The sequence below is a fragment of the Phalangium opilio genome, unplaced genomic scaffold, assembly GCF_054372755.1.
Source record: "Phalangium opilio isolate 3A_F unplaced genomic scaffold, DU_Popi_V2 ptg000037l_1, whole genome shotgun sequence".
NCBI classification, from domain to species: Eukaryota; Metazoa; Arthropoda; class Arachnida; order Opiliones; family Phalangiidae; genus Phalangium; species Phalangium opilio.
The window spans coordinates 8,030,059-8,046,489 of record NW_028324160.1 but is presented as its reverse complement, the minus strand read 5'-3'; the positions used below and the strand labels follow the sequence as shown (position 1 = coordinate 8,046,489).

General features: G+C 43.1%; 6 non-coding genes across 6 annotated transcripts; all 6 read left to right on the top strand.

Annotated features, from left to right (window-relative positions):
* Positions 1-1,161: 1,161 nt before the first annotated feature.
* Positions 1,162-1,234, top strand: TRNAN-GUU (transfer RNA asparagine (anticodon GUU)). Its single transcript has one exon. It is a non-coding gene; the product is annotated as a tRNA-Asn (tRNA).
* Positions 1,235-2,914: 1,680 nt separating this feature from the next.
* On the top strand, positions 2,915-2,987 carry TRNAN-GUU (transfer RNA asparagine (anticodon GUU)). Its single transcript has one exon. It is a non-coding gene; the product is annotated as a tRNA-Asn (tRNA).
* A 2,121-nt stretch (positions 2,988-5,108) lies between these two features.
* TRNAN-GUU (transfer RNA asparagine (anticodon GUU)) lies at positions 5,109-5,181 on the top strand. Its single transcript has one exon. It is a non-coding gene; the product is annotated as a tRNA-Asn (tRNA).
* A 1,384-nt stretch (positions 5,182-6,565) lies between these two features.
* Positions 6,566-6,638, top strand: TRNAN-GUU (transfer RNA asparagine (anticodon GUU)). The gene has a single exon. It is a non-coding gene; the product is annotated as a tRNA-Asn (tRNA).
* Positions 6,639-7,877: 1,239 nt separating this feature from the next.
* Positions 7,878-7,950, top strand: TRNAN-GUU (transfer RNA asparagine (anticodon GUU)). The gene has a single exon. It is a non-coding gene; the product is annotated as a tRNA-Asn (tRNA).
* A 3,931-nt stretch (positions 7,951-11,881) lies between these two features.
* TRNAN-AUU (transfer RNA asparagine (anticodon AUU)) lies at positions 11,882-11,954 on the top strand. The gene has a single exon. It is a non-coding gene; the product is annotated as a tRNA-Asn (tRNA).
* Positions 11,955-16,431: the final 4,477 nt, after the last annotated feature.

The window sequence follows — 16,431 nt, the reverse complement described above, 5'->3', positions numbered from 1 at the left end:
CCGTGGCGCAATGGTTAGCGCGTTCGGCTGTTAACCGAAAGGTTGGTTGGTCGAGCCCACCCAAGAGCTTTGTTTTGAAGTCTTAGAAGTAAGGTAAAAAGGCAAAATTTTTCCTCAATACATGACAATCAATCTTTTTCTAAGCTTCCGTGGCGCAATGGTTAGCGCGTTCGGCTGTTAACCGAAAGGGAGGTCGTTCGAGCCCACCCGGGAGCCTTGTTTTGAAGTCTTAGAAGTAACGTAAAAAGACAAAATTTTTCCACAATACGTGACAAACAATGTTATGCTAAGCTTCCGTGGCGCAATGGTTAGCGCGTTCGGGTAATAACAGAAAGATTAGTGGTTCGAGCCTTCCATTGAGCGTTGTTTTGAAGTCTTAGAAATAAGGTAAAAAGACAAAATTTTTCCACAATACGCGGCAATCAATCTTTTTCGAAGCTTTCGTGGCGGAATGGTTAGCGCGTTCGGCTGTTAACCGAAAGGTTGGTGGTTCGAGATCACCCGGGAGCGTTGATTTGAAGTCTTAGAAGTAACGTAAAAAGACAAAATTTTTCCACAATACGTGACAATCAATGTTATGCTAAGCTTCCGTGGCGCAATGGTTAGCGCGTTCGGGTAATAACAGAAAGGTTAGTGGATCGAGCCTTCCACTGAGCGTTGTTTTGAAGTCTTAGAAGTAACGTAAAAAGGCAAAATTTTTCCACAATACGTGACAATCAATCTTTTTCTAAGCTTCCGTGGCGCAATGGTTAGCTTGTTCGGCTGTTAACCGAAAGGGAGGTCGTTCGAGCCCACCCGGGAGCCTTGTTTTGAAGACTTAGAAGTAACGTAAAAAGGCAAAATGTTTCCACAATACATGACAATCAATCTTTTTCTAAGCTTCCGTGGCGCAATGGTTAGCGCGTTCGGCTGTTAACCGAAAGGGAGGTCGTTCGAGCCCACCCGGGAGCCTTGTTTTGAAGACTTAGAAGTAACGTAAAAAGGCAAAATGTTTCCACAATACATGACAAACAATCTTTTTCTAAGCTTCCGTGGCGCAATGGTTAGCGCGTTCGGCTGTTAACCGAAACGTTGGTGGTTCGAGCCTACCACTGAGCGTCGTTTTGAAGTCTTAGAAGTAACGTAAAAAGGCACGATACGTGAAAATCATTATTTCTCTAAGCTTCCGTGGCGCAATGGTTAGCGCGTTCGGCTGTTAACCGAAAGGTTGGTGGTTCGAGCCCACCCGGGAGCGTTGTTTTGAAGTTTTAGAAGTAACGTAAAAAGGCAAAATTTTTCCACAATACGTGGCAATCAATCTTTTTCAAAGCTTCCGTGGCGCAATGGTTAGCGCGTTCGGCTGTTAACTGAAAGGTTGGTGGTTCGAGCCCACCCGGGAGCGTTGTTTTGAAGTTTTAGAAGTAACGTAAAAAGGCAAAATTTTTCCACAATACGTGGCAATCAATCTTTTTCAAAGCTTCCGTGGCGCAATGGTTAGCGCGTTCGGCTGTTAGCTGAAAGGTTGGTGGTTCGAGCCCACCCGGGAGCGTTGTTTTGAAGTCTTAGAAGTAACGTAAAAAGGCAGAATTTTTCCACAATACGTGACAATCAATCTTTTTCTAAGCTTCCATGGCGTAATGGTTAGCGCGTTCGGCTGTTAACCGAAAGGTTGGTGGTTCGAGCCCACCCGGGAGCCTTTTTTTGAAGTCTTAGAAATAACGTAAAAAGGCAAAATTTTTCCACAATACGCGGCAATCAATCTTTTTCTAAGCTTCCGTGGCGCAATGGTTAGCGCGTTCGGCTGTTAACCGAAAGGTTGGTGGTTCGAGCCTACCCGGGAGCGTTGTTGTGACGTCTTAGAAGTAACGTAAAAAGGCAAAATTTTTCCACAATACGTGACAATCAATCATTTTCTAAGCTTCCATGGCGCAATGGTTAGCGCTTTCGGCTGTTAACCGAAAGGTTGGTCGTTCGAGCCCACCCGGGAGCCTTGTTTTGAAGTCTTAGAAGTAACGTATAAAGACAAAATTTTTCCACAATACGTGACAAACAATGTTATGCTAAGCTTCCGTGGCGCAATGGTTAGCGCGTTCGGGTAATAACAGAAAGATTAGTGGTTCGAGCCTTCCACTGAGCGTTGTTTTGAAGTCTTAGAAATAAGGTAAAAAGACAAAATTTTTCCACAATACGCGGCAATCAATCTTTTTCGAAGCTTCCGTGGCGGAATGGTTAGCGCGTTCGGCTGTTAACCGAAAGGTTGGTGGTTCGAGATCACCCGGGAGCGTTGTTTTGAAGTCTTAGAAGTAACGTAAAAAGACAAAATTTTTCCACAATACGTGACAATCAATGTTATGCTAAGCTTCCGTGGCGCAATGGTTAGCGCGTTCGGGTAATAACAGAAAGGTTAGTGGTTCGAGCCTTCCACTGAGCGTTGTTTTGAAGTCTTAGAAGTAACGTAAAAAGGCAACATTTTTCCACAATACGTGACAATCAATGTTTTTCTAAGCTTCCGTGGCGCAATGGTTAGCGCGTTCGGCTGTTAACCGAAAGGTTGGTTGGTCGAGCCCACCCAAGAGCTTTGTTTTGAAGTCTTAGAAGTAAGGTAAAAAGGCAAAATTTTTCCTCAATACATGACAATCAATCTTTTTCTAAGCTTCCGTGGCGCAATGGTTAGCGCGTTCGGCTGTTAACCGAAAGGGAGGTCGTTCGAGCCCACCCGGGAGCCTTGTTTTGAAGACTTAGAAGTAACGTAAAAAGGCAAAATGTTTCCACAATACATGACAATCAATCTTTTTCTAAGCTTCCGTGGCGCAATGGTTAGCGCGTTCGGCTGTTAACCGAAACGTTGGTGGTTCGAGCCTACCACTGAGCGTTGTTTTGAAGTCTTAGAAGTAACGTAAAAAGGCACGATACGTGAAAATCATTATTTCTCTAAGCTTCCGTGGCGCAATGGTTAGCGCGTTCGGCTGTTAACCGAAAGGTTGGTGGTTCGAGCCCACCCGGGAGCGTTGTTTTGAAGTTTTAGAAGTAACGTAAAAAGGCAAAATTTTTCCACAATACGTGGCAATCAATCTTTTTCAAAGCTTCCGTGGCGCAATGGTTAGCGCGTTCGGCTGTTAACTGAAAGGTTGGTGGTTCGAGCCCACCCGGGAGCGTTGTTTTGAAGTTTTAGAAGTAACGTAAAAAGGCAAAATTTTTCCACAATACGTGGCAATTAATCTTTTTCAAAGCTTCCGTGGCGCAATGGTTAGCGCGTTCGGCTGTTAGCTGAAAGGTTGGTGGTTCGAGCCCACCCGGGAGCGTTGTTTTGAAGTCTTAGAAGTAACGTAAAAAGGCAAAATTTTTCCACAATACGTGACAATCAATCTTTTTCTAAGCTTCCATGGCGTAATGGTTAGCGCGTTCGGCTGTTAACCGAAAGGTTGGTGGTTCGAGCCCACCCGGGAGCCTTTTTTTGAAGTCTTAGAAATAACGTAAAAAGGCAAAATTTTTCCACAATACGCGGCAATCAATCTTTTTCTAAGCTTCCGTGGCGCAATGGTTAGCGCGTTCGGCTGTTAACCGAAAGGTTGGTGGTTCGAGCCTACCCGGGAGCGTTGTTGTGACGTCTTAGAAGTAACGTAAAAAGGCAAAATTTTTCCACAATACGTGACAATCAATCATTTTCTAAGCTTCCATGGCGCAATGGTTAGCGCTTTCGGCTGTTAACCGAAAGGTTGGTCGTTCGAGCCCACCCGGGAGCCTTGTTTTGAAGTCTTAGAAGTAACGTAAAAAGACAAAATTTTTCCACAATACGTGACAAACAATGTTATGCTAAGCTTCCGTGGCGCAATGGTTAGCGCGTTCGGGTAATAACAGAAAGATTAGTGGTTCGAGCCTTCCACTGAGCGTTGTTTTGAAGTCTTAGAAATAAGGTAAAAAGACAAAATTTTTCCGCAATACGCGGCAATCAATCTTTTTCGAAGCTTCCGTGGCGGAATGGTTAGCGCGTTCGGCTGTTAACCGAAAGGTTGGTGGTTCGAGATCACCCGGGAGCGTTGATTTGAAGTCTTAGAAGTAACGTAAAAAGACAAAATTTTTCCACAATACGTGACAATCAATGTTATGCTAAGCTTCCGTGGCGCAATGGTTAGCGCGTTCGGCTGTTAACCGAAAGGTTGGTGGTTCGAGCCTACCCGGGAGCGTTGTTGTGACGTCTTAGAAGTAACGTAAAAAGGCAAAATTTTTCCACAATACGTGACAATCAATCATTTTCTAAGCTTCCATGGCGCAATGGTTAGCGCTTTCGGCTGTTAACCGAAAGGTTGGTCGTTCGAGCCCACCCGGGAGCCTTGTTTTGAAGTCTTAGAAGTAACGTAAAAAGACAAAATTTTTCCACAATACGTGACAAACAATGTTATGCTAAGCTTCCGTGGCGCAATGGTTAGCGCGTTCGGGTAATAACAGAAAGATTAGTGGTTCGAGCCTTCCATTGAGCGTTGTTTTGAAGTCTTAGAAATAAGGTAAAAAGACAAAATTTTTCCACAATACGCGGCAATCAATCTTTTTCGAAGCTTTCGTGGCGGAATGGTTAGCGCGTTCGGCTGTTAACCGAAAGGTTGGTGGTTCGAGATCACCCGGGAGCGTTGATTTGAAGTCTTAGAAGTAACGTAAAAAGACAAAATTTTTCCACAATACGTGACAATCAATGTTATGCTAAGCTTCCGTGGCGCAATGGTTAGCGCGTTCGGGTAATAACAGAAAGGTTAGTGGATCGAGCCTTCCACTGAGCGTTGTTTTGAAGTCTTAGAAGTAACGTAAAAAGGCAAAATTTTTCCACAATACGTGACAATCAATCTTTTTCTAAGCTTCCGTGGCGCAATGGTTAGCTTGTTCGGCTGTTAACCGAAAGGGAGGTCGTTCGAGCCCACCCGGGAGCCTTGTTTTGAAGACTTAGAAGTAACGTAAAAAGGCAAAATGTTTCCACAATACATGACAATCAATCTTTTTCTAAGCTTCCGTGGCGCAATGGTTAGCGCGTTCGGCTGTTAACCGAAACGTTGGTGGTTCGAGCCTACCACTGAGCGTTGTTTTGAAGTCTTAGAAGTAACGTAAAAAGGCACGATACGTGAAAATCACTATTTCTCTAAGCTTCCGTGGCGCAATGGTTAGCGCGTTCGGCTGTTAACCGAAAGGTTGGTGGTTCGAGCCCACCCGGGAGCGTTGTTTTGAAGTTTTAGAAGTAACGTAAAAAGGCAAAATTTTTCCACAATACGTGGCAATCAATCTTTTTCAAAGCTTCCGTGGCGCAATGGTTAGCGCGTTCGGCTGTTAACTGAAAGGTTGGTGGTTCGAGCCCACCCGGGAGCGTTGTTTTGAAGTTTTAGAAGTAACGTAAAAAGGCAAAATTTTTCCACAATACGTGGCAATCAATTTTTCAAAGCTTCCGTGAAGCAATGGTTAGCGCGTTCGGCTGTTAGCTGAAAGGTTGGTGGTTCGAGCCCACCCGGGAGCGTTGTTTTGAAGTCTTAGAAGTAACGTAAAAAGGCAAAATTTTTCCACAATACGTGACAATCAATCTTTTTCTAAGCTTCCATGGTGTAATGGTTAGCGCGTTCGGCTGTTAACCGAAAGGTTGGTGATTCGAGCCCACCCGGGAGCCTTTTTTTGAAGTCTTAGAAATAACGTAAAAAGGCAAAATTTTTCCACAATATTTGACAATCAATGTTTTACTAAGCTTCCGTGGCGCAATGGTTAGCGCGTTCGGCTGTTAACCGAAAGATTGGTGGTTCGAGCCCACCCGGGAGCCTTGTTTTGAAGTCTTAGAAGTAACGTAAAAAGGCAAAATGTTTCCACAATACATGACAATCAATCTTTTTCTAAGCTTCCGTGGCGCAATGGTTAGCGCGTTCGGCTGTTAACCGAAAGGGAGGTCGTTCGAGCCCACCCGGGAGCCTTGTTTTGAAGTCTTAGAAGTAACGTAAAAAGGCAAAATTTTTCCGCAATACCTGACAATCAATCATTTTCTTAGCTTCCGTGGCGCAATGGTTAGCGCGTTCGGCTGTTAACCGAAAGGTTGGTGGTTCGAGCCCAACCGCGAGCGTTGTTTGGAAGTCTTAGAAGTAACGTAAAAAGGCACAATACGTGAAAATCAATATTACTCTAAGCTTCCGTGGCGCAATGGTTAGAGCGTTCGGCTGTTAACCGAAAGGTTGGTGGTTCGAGCCCACCCGGGAGCGTTGTTTTGAAGTTTTAGAAGTAACGTAAAAAGGCAAAATTTTTCCACAATACGTGGCAATCAATCCATTTCAAAGCTTCCGTGGCGCAATGGTTAGCGCGTTCGGCTGTTAACTGATAGGTTGGTGGTTCGAGCCCACCCGGGAGCGTTGTTTTGAAGTCTTAGAAGTAACGTAAAAAGGCAAACTTTTCCCACAATACGTGACAATCAGTGTTTTCCTAAGCTTCCGTGGCGCAATGGTTAGCGCGTTCGGCTGTTAACCGAAAGGTTGGTGGTTCGAGCCAACCCGGGAGCGTTGATTTGAAGTCTTAGAAGTAACGTAAAAAGGCAAAATCTTTCCACAATACGTGAAAATCAATCTTTTTCTAAGCTTCCGTGGCGCAATGGTTAGCGCGTTCGGCTGTTAACCGAAAGGTTGGTGGTTCGAGCCCACCCGGGAGCGTTGTTTTGACGTCTTAGAAGTAACGTAAAAAGGCAAAATTTTTCCACAATACGCGGCAATCAATCTTTTTCTAAGCTTCCGTGGCGCAAAGGTTAGCGCGTTCGGCTGTTAACCGAAAGGTTGGTAGTTCGTGCCTACCCGGGAGCGTTGTTGTGACGTCTTAGAAGTAACGTAAAAAGGCAAAATTTTTCCACAATACGTGACAATCAATGTTATGCTAAGCTTCCGTGGCGCAATGGTTAGCGCGTTCGGGTTATAACAGAAAGGTTAGTGGTTCGAGCCTTCCACTGAGCGTTGTTTTGAAGTCTTAGAAGTAACGTAAAAAGGCAAAATTTTTCCACAATACGTGACAATCAATGTTTTTCTAAGCTTCCGTGGCGCAATGGTTAGCGCGTTCGGCTGTTAACCGAAAGGTTGGTGGGTCGAGCCCACCCAAGAGCTTTGTTTTGAAGTCTTAGAAGTAAGGTAAAAAGGCAAAATTTTTCCTCAATACATGACAATCAATGTTTTTCTAAGCTTCCGTGGCGCAATGGTTAGCGCGTTCGGCTGTTAACCGAAAGGGAGGTCGTTCGAGCCCACCCGGGAGCCTTGTTTTGAAGACTTAGAAGTAACGTAAAAAGGCAAAATGTTTCCACAATACATGACAATCAATCTTTTCCTAAGCTTCCGTGGCGCAATGGTTAGCGCGTTCGGCTGTTAACCGAAAGGGAGGTCGTTCGAGCCCACCCGGGAGCCTTGTTTTGAAGTCTTAGAAGTAACGTAAAAAGGCAAACTTTTTCCGCAATACCTGACAATAAATCATTATCTTAGCTTCCGTGGCGCAATGGTTAGCGCGTTCGGCTGTTAACCGAAAGGTTGGTGGTTCGAGCCCAACCGCAAGCGTTGTTTGGAAGTCTTAGAAGTAACGTAAAAAGGCACAATACGTGAAAATCAATATTACTCTAAGCTTCCGTGGCGCAATGGTTAAAGCGTTCGGCTGTTAACCGAAAGGTTGTTGGTCCGAGCCCACCCGGGAGCGTTGTTTTGAAGTTTTAGAAGTAACGTAAAAAGGCAAAATTTTTCCATCATACGTGGCAATCAATCTATTTCAAAGCTTCCGTGGCGCAATGGTTAGCGCGTTCGGCTGTTAACCGAAAGGTTGGTGGTTCGGGCCTACCCGGGAGCGTTGTTTTGAAGTCTTAGAAGTAACGTAAAAAGGCAAAATTTTTCCACAATACGCGGCAATCAATCTTTTTCTAAGCTTCCGTGGCGCAATGGTTAGCGCGTTCGGCTGTTAACCGAAAGGTTGGTGGTTCGAGCCCACCCGGGAGCGTTGTTTAGAAGTAACGTAAAAAGGCAAAATTTTTCCGCAATACCTGACAATCAATCATTTTCTAAGTTTCCGCAGCGCAAGGGTTAGCGCGTTCGGCTGTTAACCGAAAGGTTGGTGGTTCGAGCCCACCCGGGAGCGTTGTTTTGACGTCTTAGAAGTAACGTAAAAAGGCAAAATTTTCCACAATACGTGACAATCAATGTTTTTCTAAGCTTCCGTGGCGCAATGGTTAGCGCGTTCGGCTGTTAACCGAAAGGGAGGTCGTTCGAGCCCACCCGGGAGCGTTGTTTTGAAGTCTTAGAAGTAACGTAAAAAGGCAAAATTTTTCCACAATACCTGACAATCATCCATTTTCAAAGCTTCCGTGGCGCAATGGTTAGCGCGTTCGGCTGTTAACCGAAAGGTTGGTGGTTCGAGCCTACCACTGAGCGTTGTTTTGAAGTCTTAGAAGTAACGTAAAAAGTCACAATTTTTCCGCAATACCTGACAATCAATCATTTTTACCTCTCCGAGTGACGTATGTCACGGAGAGGTATTACACCGGCCGTGTCTGTGTGTCTGTGTGTCTGTCAGACCCCACGTGACCGCGTTCGCAGTTTGCGTATTGGAGCAAACAAATACCCGATTTCCGGAACGCGTTCGCGGTTCACGGAAATTTGGCCATTCATCTACCAACACAAGTCTTTACTAACTGGCTTCTAAGGACCACAATCTGCTTGTCTTTGTCCATCCCACATGGACACTAGTCTGTACTTGCTAGCTTCTAAGCACCACCATCTTCTGTTCTTCGTCAATTTCACCTTGACACCAGCTTCTATGCACCACCATCTTCTGTTCTTCGTCAATTCCACATTGACACCAGGTTCTATGCACCACCATCTTCTGTTCTTCGTCAATTCCACATTGACACCAGCTTCAATGCTCCACCATCTTCAGGTCTTTTGTCCATTCCACATGGACGCCAGTCAGTACATTCTGGCTTCTTTTTCTCCGTCATCGTTTGGTTCCAAGATATACGCGGCGATCGGCTAGGGTTACGAGAAACGTCTAGCCTCCCAATGGCAGGGCTTCCACCATCGGTTCACGCAAATGCGTTTTTATCTATTATTTGGTTTTTAGATATACGCGGCGATCGGCTAGGGTTACGAGAAACGTCTAGCCTCCCAATGGCAGGGCTTCCACCAAAGGTTCACGCGAATGCGTTTTTATCTATTATTATAATGGAAACGAAACGTATATATACCCCAAAATTTGAAAAAAGCGGGCAAGAGGGGTACCCTTCACTTTAAACGTCAATATTAGCAAAGTTTCGAAAGATAATAGGAACAACTTTATTTTAAACGATTTAACTATTTTTAAAGTTATTTACTGGCGATTAAAATAATTAAAAATAATTATATTTATTTAAATATTAAAGATAAACCCAAGTACCGAAGTCGTTAAATCATTGCCTCCTATATCTATCAAGGCCCGTGCATTGCGTTATATTTCGTACATTGTCTCTTATATCTTTTTAGGCCCGTGCATTGCGTTATATTTCCTACATTGCCTCCTGTATCTATCTAGGCCCGTGCATTGCGATATATTTTTGAGAACAACAACCAAAATGGGAAGCTCCTCTCAGAACCATAATAATTTGTTTTCTCTGTTATATGAAATGAAAATATGGATAATATTTTCGGCAATTCGATTTGAATGGCTCTTTCTGATGTATCATTCTCTCAGCACTGTTCATAATGGACAGGAACTTAGAGATTCGAGACACTTGGAATTACGATAGTGTTTCAAATCCTCTGTAATGAGGGCTTAACGACTTGGAGTGACTGGAAAGATAGATACACATCCTATTTTTTAGTTGTACCATGCGTACCACAATGTTGCCAAGCGTTTATTGAAGGATGCTTGGGTACTTGGTACAGACTGTTACGTCTACCAAGTTTCCTAGCATCCAAGAATAAATAGGATTCATAGAAGCCAGTGTTATGGGCATGTCATGGGTCAAGTCGTTAAATATATCGACGCAGTTAAATAGCTGATGGCATTATTTTATCCATTTTCTCATTGCGTTTCGAGTGGAAGTTCAACTTTGGCACGGACGACAGATGGCGCTCTTAACCTTCTACCCCCAAAAATCGCAGTTGTCTGCTCGTTTTCCCCTTCCGCGTTTTTTCGTTATAAACTTATGATTTAACGAACTGTTAAGATAAAATTTCATATTTCCTTAGACAGATAAGCTTCTACTCCTTTCATCTTACTCCCAGTTAGATTTAACCTTGTTAAAACATAATCAGATGAATTTGAGTTATAATGTCTAGGAGTGATAGAGACATTTTTACCGATGTCTAGAGATGTTAAGCTTAAGCGAAATTGTTTTACGTTTGAATAAAAATACCGCTTCCAGTAGTGGGTTTATAGTACTCCTTGTTTGTGTAAGATTAGTGTAGCTGTAGAGCGTTGTTGCTGTTTAGTTTATACGCCCCTAGGCCTATTTGTGAAAGACCTTTTTTTACGCACTTTTATCATTCTTTATTTGAAAAAAGTGTTGGCAATGTATATTTTTTAAATATGACGGAATTGCTGTTGGTATGATAGCGCCCTATTCGCGAAAAAAACCTTTTTTTAAACAGTTGATTCATTCTTTGATAGAATTTCGAAGGAAGAAGTTAAGTGTTAAATTTGCTCGATTAATTTTGTTCGGCAAATAATATAATTAAGCCTTACGTATTACTGAAGGAGGTTGATTTTGCCAACCTGTGTGAGTATTTAAGGAGATTGATTTTGCCAACCTTTGTGAGTATTTAACTGATTAATAAGTAAAAGGAGGAAGATAATAATTTAAGTAAAGAGGAAATCAAAAACCAAAGGCAAGGGAAAGAATGAGGGCAAAAAGGTCAGATCCTGAACTTAGGTAACGAGAAAATGAAAGGAGAAGAGCGTTAGCCGCGGAAAAAAGGCTGTTTCTGGAACAGGTTCTAGCACACAAAATGTTGGTCCTACCGCGAGGCCAGTTGGCCATGATCGTACGAAAGATAATGCATTAAATAAATGTTCTATTGAAAGTACTGTAGGCGTAGGCATATCTATTAATAAGGAACCCAATAATGTACAAAATGTTAATGCTTATATTAGTGAAATCATCGAAAGCGATGAACAAGTACGAGCCTAGCTTATGTGTGATTGGGTTGTGGCTTCCATGTTTTGGGGACATTTGTTTTTTGTGTGGCGATGTATGATTCAGCTTTGATATGGACAAATGTTACAAATCATACTGGTAGACTAAGAATACGGTTGAGGTATAGCAAGAGAGTAGAGTTTCCCCAGCAATTGAGAGATATTGAAAAGGCTTGAACAATTGACTATTTTAAAATTGAATTCCTGCACTTGCAAAGAATTAAAAAAAGCGATAGATGCATATATTTAGGTTGTTTAAGGGGTAGTGATAGTCATCTCCACTCGGAGAGGTAAATTTTGGCTTTCCCAACTTGTCTTAGCTTCCGTGGCGCAATGGTTAGCGCGTTCGGCTGTTAACCGAAAGGTTGGTGGTTTGAGCCCAACCGCGAGCGTTGTTTTGAAGTTTTAGAAGTAACGTAAAAAGGCAAAATTTTTCCACAATATGTGGCAATCAATCTTTTTCAAAGCTTCCGTGGCGCAATGGTTAGCGCTTTCGGCTGTTAACCGAAAGGTTGGTGGTTCGAGCCCACCCGGGAGCGTTGTTTTGAAGTTTTAGAAGTAACGTAAAAAGGCAAAATTTTTCCACAATATGTGGCAATCAATCTTTTTCAAAGCTTCCGTGGCGCAATGGTTAGCGCTTTCGGCTGTTAACCGAAAGGTTGGTGGTTCGAGCCCACCCGGGAGCGTTGTTTTGAAGTCTTAGAAGTAACGTAAAAAGGCAAAATTTTTCCACAATACGTGACAATCAATGTTTTTCTAAGCTTCCGTGGCGTAATGGTTAGCGCGTTCGGCTATTAACCGAAAGGTTGGTGGTTTGAGCCCACCCGGGAGCGTTGTTTTGAAGTCTTAGAAGTAACGTAAAAAGGCAAACTTTTCCCACAATACGTGACAATCACTGTTTTTCTAAGCTTCCGTGGCGCAATGGTTAGCGCGTTCGGCTGTTAACCGAAAGGTTGGTGGTTCGAGTCTACCCGAGAGGGTTGCTTTGAATTCTTAGAAGTAACGTAAAAAGGCAAAATTTTTCCACAATACGCGGCAATCAATCTTTTTCTAAGCTTCCATGGCGCAATGGGTAGCGCTTTCGGCTGTTAACCGAAAGGTTGGTGGTTCGAGCACACCCGGGAGCCTTGTCTTGAAGTCTTAGAAGTAACGTAAAAAGGCAAAACTTTTCCACAATACGTGACAATCAATGTTATGCTAAGCTTCCGTGGCGCCATGGTTAGCGCGTTCGGCTGTTAACCGAAAGGTTAATGGTTCGAGCCTACCACTGAGCGTTGTTCTGAAGTCTTAGAATTAACGTAAAAAGGCAAAATATTTCCACAATACGTGACGATCAATCTTTTTCTAAGCTTCTATGGCGCAATGGTTAGCGCGTTCGGCTGTTAATCGAAAGGTTGGTGGTTCGAGCCCACCCGGGAGCGTTGTTTTGAAGTCTTAGAAGTAACGTAAAAAAGCAAAATTTTTCCACAATACGTGACAATCAATTTTTTGCTAAGCTTCCGTGGCGCAATGGTTAGCGCGTTTGGGTTAGGTTAGATTAGGCTTCTCTAGTATAGCAACAAGTGAGTGGCTTTATGGAGCTTTAAACGAGAAGCCTTTTCTGATCATGAGATTCATGTTATTAAAATGAAACAATTCGCTGTCAGAAGTAGGGTTCGAACCCACGCCCTCATACAAGGATCAGAACTTAAATCTGACGCCTTAGACCACTCTGTCATCTTGACACGCTTTTAATCTTTTTCCTAAAAATCCAGCTATAGTACAACCCCGAAATACCTCTCGGAATTCTATGCTCCATAAAGCCACTCACTTGTTGCCATACTAGAGAAGCCTTTTCTGATCATGAGATACATGTTATTAAAATGAAACAATTCGTTGTCAGAAGTAGGGTTCGAACCCACGCCCTCATACAAGGATCAGAGCTTAAATCTGACGCCTTAGACCACTCGGCCATCTTGACACGCTTTTAATCATTTTCCTTGAAAATCCAGCCAAAGTACAACCCCGAACTACCTCTCGGAATTCTATGCTCCATAAAGCCACTCACTTGTTGCCATACTAGAGAAGCCTTTTCTGATCAAGAGATACATGTTATAAAAATGAATCAATTCGTTGTCAGAAGTGGGTTTCGAACCCACCCCCTCGTACGAGGATCAGAGCTTAAATCTGACGCCTTAGACCACTCTGTCATCTTGTCACGCTCTTAAACGAGAAGCCTTTTCTGATCATGAGATACGTGTTATTAAAATGAAACAATTCGTTGTCAGAAGTAGGGTTCGAACCCACGCCCTCATTCAAGGATCAGAGCTTAAATCTGACGCCTAAGACCACTCGGCCATCCTGACACGCTTCTAAACGTTTTCCTTGAAAATGAAGCTATAGTACCTCCCGAAATAACTCTCGGAATTCTATGCTCCATAAAGCCACTCACTTGTTGCCATACTAGAGAAGCCTTTTCTGATCATGAGATACATGTTATTAAAATGAAACAATTCGTTGTCAGAAGTAGGGTTCGACCCACGCCCTCATACAAGGATCAGAACTTAAATCTGACGCCTTAGACCACTCGGCCATCTTGACACGCTTTTAATCATTTTTCTAAAAATCCATCTATAGTGCAACCCCGAAATACCTCTCGGAATTCTATGCTCCATAAAGCCACTCACTTGTTGTCATACTAGAGAAGCCTTTTCTGATCATGAGATACATGTTATTAAAATGAATCAATTCGTTGTCAGAAGTGGGTTTCGAACCCACGCCCTCATACAAGGATCAGAGCTTAAATCTGACGCTTTAGACCACTCGGCCATCTTGACACGCTTTTAATCATTTTCCTTGAAAACCCAGCTATAGTACAACCACGAAATACCTCTCGGAATTCTATGCTCCATAAAGCCACTCACTTGTTGCCATACTAGAGAAGCCTTTTCTGATCATGAGATACATGTTATTAAAATGAATCAATTCGTTGACAGAAGTGGGTTTCGAACCCACGCCCTCGTACGAGGATCAGAGCTCAAATCTGACGCCTTAGACCACTCTGTCATCTTGACACGCTTTTAATCATTTTCCTAAAAATCCAGCTATAGTACAACCCCGAAATACCTCTCGGAATTCTATGCTCCATAAAGCCACTCACTTGTTGCCATACTAGAGAAGCCTTTTTTGATCATGAGATACATGTTATTAAAATGAATCAATTCGTTGTCAGAAGTGGGTTTCGAACCCACGCCCTCGTACGAGGATCAGAGCTTAAATCTGACGCCTAAGACCACTCTGTCATCTTGACACGCTTTTAAACGAGAAGCCTTCTCTGATCATGAGATACATGTTATTAAAATGAAACAATTCATTGTCAGAAGTAGGGTTCGAACCCACGCCCTCATACAAGGATCAGATCTTAAATCTGACGCCTTAGACCTCTCGGCCATCTTGAAACGCTTTTAAACGTTTTCCTTGAAATCCAGCTATAGTACAACCCCGAAATACCTCTCGGAATTACATGCTCCATAAAGCCACTCACTTGTTGCCATACTAGAGAAGCCTTTTCTGATCATGAGATACATGTTATTAAAATGAAACAATTCGTTGTCAGAAGTGGGGTTCGAACCCACGCCCTCATACAAGGATCAGGACTTAAATCTGACGCCTTAGACCACTCGGCCATCTTGACACGCTGTTAATCATTTTCCTAAAAATCCAGCTATAGTACAACCCCGAAATACCTCTCGGAATTCTATGCTCCATAAAGCCACTCACTTGTTGCCATACTAGAGAAGCCTTTTCTGATCATGAGATACATGTTATTAAAATGAATCAATTCGTTGTCAGAAGTGGGTTTGGAACCCACGTCCTCGTACGAGGATCAGAGCTTAAATCTGACGCCTTAGACCACTCTGTCATCTTGACACGCTTTTAAACGAGGAGCCTTTTCTGATCATGAGATACATGTTATTAAAATGAAACAATTCGTTGTCAGAAGTAGGGTTCGAACCCACGCCCTCATACAAGGATCAGAACTTAAATCTGACGCCTTAAACCACTCGGCCATCTTGACACGCTTTTAATCATTTTCCTAAAAATCCATCTATAGTACAACCCCGAAATACCTCTCGGAATTCTATGCCCCATAAAGCCACTCACTTGTTGTCATACTAGAGAAGCCTTTTCTGATCATGAGATACATGTTATTAAAATGAATCAATTCGTGGTCAGAAGTGGGTTTCGAACCCACGCCCTCATACAAGGATCAGAGCTTAAATCTGACGCTTTAGACCACTCGGCCATCTTGACACGCTTTTAATCATTTTCCTTGAAAATCCAGCTATAGTACAACCCCGAAATACCTCTCGGAATTCTATGCTCCATAAAGCCACTCACTTGTTGTCATACTAGAGAAGCCTTTTCTGATCATGAGATACATGTTATTAAAATGAATCAATTCGTTGTCAGAAGTGGGTCTCGAACCCACGCCCTCGTTCGAGGATCAGAGCTTAAATCTGACGCCTTAGACCACTCTGTCACCTTGACACGCTTTTAAACGAAGAGCCTTTTCTGATCATGAGATACATGTTTTTAAAATGAAACAATTCGTTGTCAGAAGTAGGGTTCGAACCCACGCCCTCATACAAGGATCAGAGCTTAAATCTGACGCCTTAGATCACTCGGCCATCTTGACACGCTTTTAAAAGTTTTCCTTGAAATTGAAGCTATAGTACCACCCGAAATACCTCTCGGAATTCTATGCTCCATAAAGCCACTCACTTGTTTCCATACTAGAGAAGCCTTTTATGATCATGAGATACATGTTATTAAAATGAAACAATTCGTTGTCAGAAGTGGGGTTCGAACCCACGCCCTCATACGAGGATCAGAGCTTAAATCTGACGCCTTAGACCACTCGGTCATCTTGACACGCTCTTAAACGTTTTCCTTGAAAATCCAGCTATAATACAGTCACGTCAGTGGAAGTACGAAGCAAATATTTATAAGTAAAAATATCTTTATTCAGTCTTTAAACGTAGGTATGTAAGTACCGGCTGTAAGTCGTACTTGACGCGGGGAGATGTTCTCTTAGTAGGGGCTGAGCCTTGGGCCTTATCCCTCTACTAAGAGCGGAGAAGCTAGAAAGTATAGCAGGGGCTGGACCTTAGGTCTTATCCCTCTGCTAGCTATCAGCTAATGCTTCCCTCAAGCCAGGGCGAAGCGGCCTTTTATACCCTCCTCGTATGCCGAGGGCAATTTAGGAAACTAGAGGACACGTTCGCACTGGCTTCTGAATCTATTCCCGACAATTCCCGACAGCTCCCC